This window comes from Schistocerca piceifrons, chromosome 9 (assembly GCF_021461385.2).
Source record: "Schistocerca piceifrons isolate TAMUIC-IGC-003096 chromosome 9, iqSchPice1.1, whole genome shotgun sequence".
NCBI lineage: Eukaryota > Metazoa > Arthropoda > Insecta > Orthoptera > Acrididae > Schistocerca > Schistocerca piceifrons.
The window spans coordinates 217818664-217825245 of NC_060146.1; positions in this window are offsets into that span (position 1 = coordinate 217818664).

Genomic DNA, 6582 nt, shown 5'->3' on the forward strand with positions numbered 1-6582 from the left:
TGCTCAGAGTCCAAATCTGCCCCTGGAAATGTCTTACAATTTAAAATCTGATTCCGAAATCTCTGTCTTTCTATCACATAATCAGTCTGAAACCTTCTGGTGTCACCAGGTCTCTTCCTCGCATACAACCTTCTTCTGTGATTTTTAAACCAAATGTTAGCTATAATTAAATTATGCTCTATGCAAAATTCTACCAAGTGACTTCCTCTGTCATTCCTTTTCCTCAGTCCATATTCACCTACTATTTTTCCTTCTCTTTGTTTTGCCAATACTGAATTCCAGTTCCCCATCACAGTTAAAATTTGTTTCCCTTACCTAGCTGAATAACTTCTTTCATCCCAATGTACATTTCTTTGATCTCTTCAACATCTGCGAAGCTAGTTGGCATAGAAATTTGTACTCATGTGGAGGGTGTGAGCTTAACGCCTATCTTGGTTACAATAATGTGTTTACTGTGCTGCTCATAGTAGCTTTGCCGCATTCCTATTTACTTATTAATTATTGGACCTACTCTCATTATCCCTGTGATGATGTATTTATAACCCTTTACTCATCTGGCCAGAAGTTATGTTACTTCTCTCGCTGTACTTCACTATATCTAACTTGAACCTATTTATTTTCCTTTTTAAATTTTCTAACTTAACTGCCTGGCTAAGGACTCTAACATTACACACTCCAACCCGCAGAACACCTTTTTTTCCCCCTCCTGATGACGAAATCTGATGGCTAATGTTACAAGGCCAGATCAGTCAGTCATCCAGACTGTTGCTCCTTCAACTACTGAAAATGCTGCTGCCCCTCCGCTCTCTTCAGTAACCACACTTATGCTAACTTACCTGCAAATGCTAAAAAAATCTTATAATATATATTAATACTTGTAAATCTGGTAATGAAAAAAATGATTTTCATAGTGGTACAGTGAAACAAGTCTTAGCGTCATATTATGGTCTGTTGTAGACTGTGATCTACCCAACAGCTCATTAATTTCAATACACCCTGCCATTTCAGATTTAAAACACAAATCAAATGTTATTTCTCACAAAATATAATTATATTAAATTCCACATATATATAATACAATCACAATCAATATATTTTACTTTCATCAAAGTATTCTCCTTTGGATTTAATAACTGCCTCACAAACTTGAGGCATGCAGTCAATCAGTTTTTGTAGGTATCGGGAATCTATATGATTCCACACATCCTTAACAATATTTCAGAGATATTCCTTGTTGGATATATTAACTTTCATGATACGTCTGTCCACTTTATCCCAGACTATTTCAATGAGATTGAAATTGGGGCTTTGGGACATCCATACCATGTCTTTCGAAACTTTCTGTTTTTCCTTTGATGCAATGTAGTTCGTACAGTATGTTTGCCGATGTTTTGGGTCATTACCCTGTTGTAAGGAGAACCCTTTCCCTATTAAGCGCAATCCACTTCGTATTGCATGATACTGAAGTATGCAGTGGTACATCCTTCTATTTTCACAATGTCACCAACTCTATCTCAGGCAATACATCCCCAAACCATAATAGAACCTCCACTGTATTTAACTGTAGGAAGAACACACTGCTGGGCTACCCTTTCCCCTACAAATGTTCTCCTTCTGATTCCAAAAATTACGAACTTTGATTCATTGGTGAATAACACCTTCATCCACTCTTACAATGTTTTCTAGCCCATTCAAGTCTCTTCTGTTTATTTATGGGCCTTAGGAGGGTTTTTTTTTTTTGCTGTGATACATCCTTTCAAGCCGGCTTCAGTCAGTCTCCTTTTTACTGTAGCTACAGATATTGTTTTCGTGTTCATTTCTACCAATTGTGCACAAATTTGGGGCACTGTTTCAAATCTATTTGTATTACTGGTAATTCTGATATATTTATCATCACTTTTAGTTGTTTCACAAGGTCATCCTGGCAGTGGTATGTCCTTATTGCTACCTGTTATCTTCTGGCAGTGAAGAGTGTATTGCACTCACCCTATAGATATACTACACTTTCGCAATTTGGCAAATAGATAAACCAGCTTGGCTAAGTGCTACAATTGCAGCAAGTTTTTCTATTGATATCTCCACTTGTGGAGCCACACTAGTGATGTGTACAACACATTACTACAGGGAATAACACAGATATACCAAATGTGATGTCCGTTGGCAAATAGGTAAACAAACATATGAGACACGTACATAAAGTTTATGTACACAACACTGTTTGCTGGATACTATTGTATCTCGAAGACCACAAACAAGAATCATGGCATGTGTACAACTGTTGTACTATTCCTTTGCTTCCTCAATCGTACCCACGGTATTAGACCTACTCTGCAGAGGACTAGATGTCACTTATTGGGTGTATTGAAATTAATGAGCGGTAGTGTACGTAAGAGCAACATTAAGGAAATTTTGGAAAAACAATTATATTAACCTACTCTTTTAGAAAAACCATTTCTTTTATAGAGTAAGTGGATTTAAAGTGAAGATCATTGATAAACATTGAAATCCAAACCAAGCAAAAAAATATACAGGGGTTTGACAAAAAATATGGAAAACAACAAGAAAGTCAGGCTCGAACACAAATGCAAATGCTAGCTAAGCCTGCAGGTTGTGCTGTTGTATTTGACCACAAACGGCACCTGTGCACGCCCTCTCAATACATTGCAAGTGTCAGTCAAGATTAGAAGTGTTCCGTGTGTTTGTGTGTGCATTATGTCAGAGATATGTGACTCTGAATGTGGACAAATTGCTGGTGTGCGTATGGTGGCTGCTTCTGTAACCAACGCAGCTGCAGTGTTTTGTGCTTCAATAGGTACCATCTAAATGATACAGAACACACAGAAAGTGGAAAAACATAACAGCTAAGTCATAATGTGGACACAACTGTATGTTGAGTGATTGTGGTAAACAGTCATTGTAGAGACTTCCATGAAAAATGAGAGAATGTCCGCTGCAAAAGTCAATGCAGAACCGAATGTTGCATTCGCGAACCCCGTCAGCAGCGAAACAACTTGAAGGGAGCTCCATAAGCACAGAATTGCAGGAATTCCGAAACCACACATCAGTGATGCAAATGCCTGCAACACGAAAATGTGGGCTGAAACCTTACAACCTGGGCTGTGGAGTAACGGAATGTCGTTTGGTCGGACAAGTCTTGTCTGACACTGTTCCCAACTTGTGGCCGAGTTTATGTACCAAGAGTGAAACATGGCAGGGGTTGTTATGATTTGGGCAGCCATATTGTGGTACTCCATGGGTCTTATGGCTACTCTGCAAGGCTGCATTACTGGTAAGGATTAAGTCACCATTTTGGCTTATCAGGGGACAATGTTTGTCCCCAATGGTGATGGTGTGTTCCAAGATCACAGGGACTCTGCTCACAACATTCGCATCATACAGGACTGGTTTTGTGAGGACGATGATGAATTGTCACATATCCCTCGACCACCACAGTCACCAGATCTCAATGCTACTGAACATTTGTGGTCTATTTTAGAGAGATGGGTGTGTGATTTGCTATCCATCTTTACCATTGTTACCTAAAGTTCCCACTATTTGGATGAAAAATAGTATGAGATTCTCTTGAAGAACATACAGGACTTGCATTTATCCATTATGAGATGATTGAAAGCTGCTATGAATGCCCAGCTTTTCTGCACCATACTAGGCATGGTAATGTGTAGTGTCTTTGGTGTTTCCATATTTTTGTCTAACCCTGTAGGTGTCTTTACAGAACATGTACATAATTCAGTCTGGCTTGTTACCAAATGAGAGGGTGATTTAGTATCTAGTATGAGCACATATGCCAGTGGAAGGCATGGATATTCCAGTCCACATGGGCACACAGCTGACACCAGTGCACAAAGAACTAAGTTCCATTTTCAGTCAAAATGCCACAGTAAAGTGCGACACTGGAAAAATAAGTCCATCCTAAATGAACATTGCTGTCTGTATCTGCTGTGTTGCCGAGGCCACATTTGATCAGCACATTTGCAGCACCATAAAGTAAACATAGCACACCAACTGGCAACTGATGACTTCTTGGCCATCCTTAATTCAGTTCTGTTCAACAAATGAGTTGTACCAACAACTGATGTTGCACATGAGCAGGAGTCAGTAAATAGAGCAGAAGGCTCCACATTTTTGAGTGTACATACTGATGAAAACTTGCATTGGAAGAACAATCAAGTTTAGCTACTTTTGCTCGTTATACAATTGCTAATCTTGGAAAAGAGTATTAACCTCCAGACACATTTTGCATATTTACACTAAATAGCATCTTATGGAATAATCTTCTTGGGTACTGATTGCACAAAAGCGAGCAATAAGACTAATGTGTGATGTTCACCCGCAGATGTCATGTTGGCACCTCTTCGAGGAGCTAGGCATTTTAACTGGGCTGTCCCAATACATATATTTGCAAATGAAATTCGCCATAAATAATCCAAAACAATTTGAGAAGAACAATTGTGTACATACCTTACAAAACTAGAGGGGAAAATGACTTATTACCCATTATTAATGCTGCCAGTGGCTCTGAAAGGAGTTCAATATGCAGTAACAAAAGCTTTTGATCATTTGCCCAGTAACATAACATGTCTGACAGATAGCACAGCACACTATAAATCTAATTTAAAATCATTTTTCCTGGATAACTCCTATTTTTACTTAAACACTGGTTTCCAGAAAAAAGAAATTAAGTATAGTCGCATCAGTAGGAGTAAAAATAATAATGCATTCATTAATGTTAACACAAATTATGTATACATACCCTGTAAACTGACTCATTCCACATCATTTCGATTTAAAAAAAAAACATTCAAAAGATCTATGGAACATGTAACTAACTAGTGAAAGAATCACAAAACACCAAGGTTCAGTTACAGGTGATCACTTGGAATGGAACACCAAGGACAGTCAACAAACTAAAAATACACCTCCACTCCTACACGCACACACCCGCACACGCAGAGAGAGAGAGAGAGAGAGAGAGAGAGAGAGAGAGAGATGCTTGTGAAAAATGCAATCTACAGGAAGACCTTCAATAATATCCTTCTTTCCTGTCTGTTTTCTTTTTAATTTAAAAGACCACATACATTGTGTTTCATTCACCAACATAGGTCACTCTTGTGTTTTAAGGACTTAAACAGTTTTGTTACTGCTTCCTGTACAGCCAAAGTCTACATGGTATGCATTTATGAACATGCTCGGCACAAGGAGAGGTAATAGCTGTGTGCTTTCGAACAGTTTCAGATACTGAATCCATTCACATGGATCATATAGCTTCACTATCATTCCCATCTTTTCACGTCTGGCTACCTCTGATAACAAATAATGTGCTTAATGACAGTTTCAAAACAAGATGGCAGTTTTGTCTATGTTTACTATGATTACTTTGAATAATTATAACTATGGACAACAGTAGGTATACATTCAGCAATTAATGTTTAATAATGAATATGTATGACCTGCAGTATGTCATTCAAGTTGGAAAAAAATGGAGCTCATTGCTTTTCCAGGGACTTTCTATGTAGCACAAATCATCAAACAATACACAGTTTCTAAAAGTCTGAAAATGAAGACAAATATACATGATAAAATCTATACACTAAAGTATCCCCAAATTGAAATCAGCATCAAATACACCATCCTTCAAAAGAGTTCCAAGACTTACAGTATTCTTCATTTGTACGTGATGTTCATGTAGTAACTATGGTGGGCTAAAACTAACAACTGTAAACAACAGATGTGCATTTGACCATTCAGATGTGGGCAGGGAGTGTTAAGTAGTGGGACGTGCAGACAATGTCTTTCAATGCCATTGTGTCACAAACTGCAATGGAGCAAGATCTCTAAATTAAGTGATCAAGACATTCTTCAAAATGTTTTTCAAAACACCTTGACTCCCGAACAGAAATGACGTGTGAATGCCTGCCCTGACTGGATTGAAATGCAAAATGTGGACAAATCTTTTCTGGAAAAAATCACCACATGTGACAAAACTTGGCATTATCAGTATGAAACCACAAAGAAAAAAGTGCACAGATTTACACAAAGGGTCAACACTTCGGCGACACAACTGACATTGATGCCAATGTGATGCGCAAGTTCAACAACATCACAAAGGAGGATTTTTGGCAAGAAAACTTTTAAGATGGTGGTATGGTGTGCAACTTCTTGTTAATTTTCTAATTGATTACTCAACTGTTCCTAGCACTGTTATTGGTTGCTTTTGCTCATTCCACTATTTATTATGAGAACCCTTCAACTAACATGATACTTCCTGGCAGATTAAAACTGTTTCTGAACCGGGATTTGAACCCACAGTTTTAATCTTCCAGAAAGTTCATAAAACCAGCACATGCTCTGCTGCAGAGTAGATGACTCATCCTGGAAACAACCGAAGACATAATTTAGAAAGAAATCTACTTACCACACAGTAGCAGACATGCAAAAATACCAAATATGATAAATAAAGATAAATTTTAGAAATACACGTTTGTGTTGATTGTTGAGTCTGTCTTTTTATATACTTTGGTGTCTCCATTTTAGATTCTGTCCTGACTGACACTTGCTTTAATT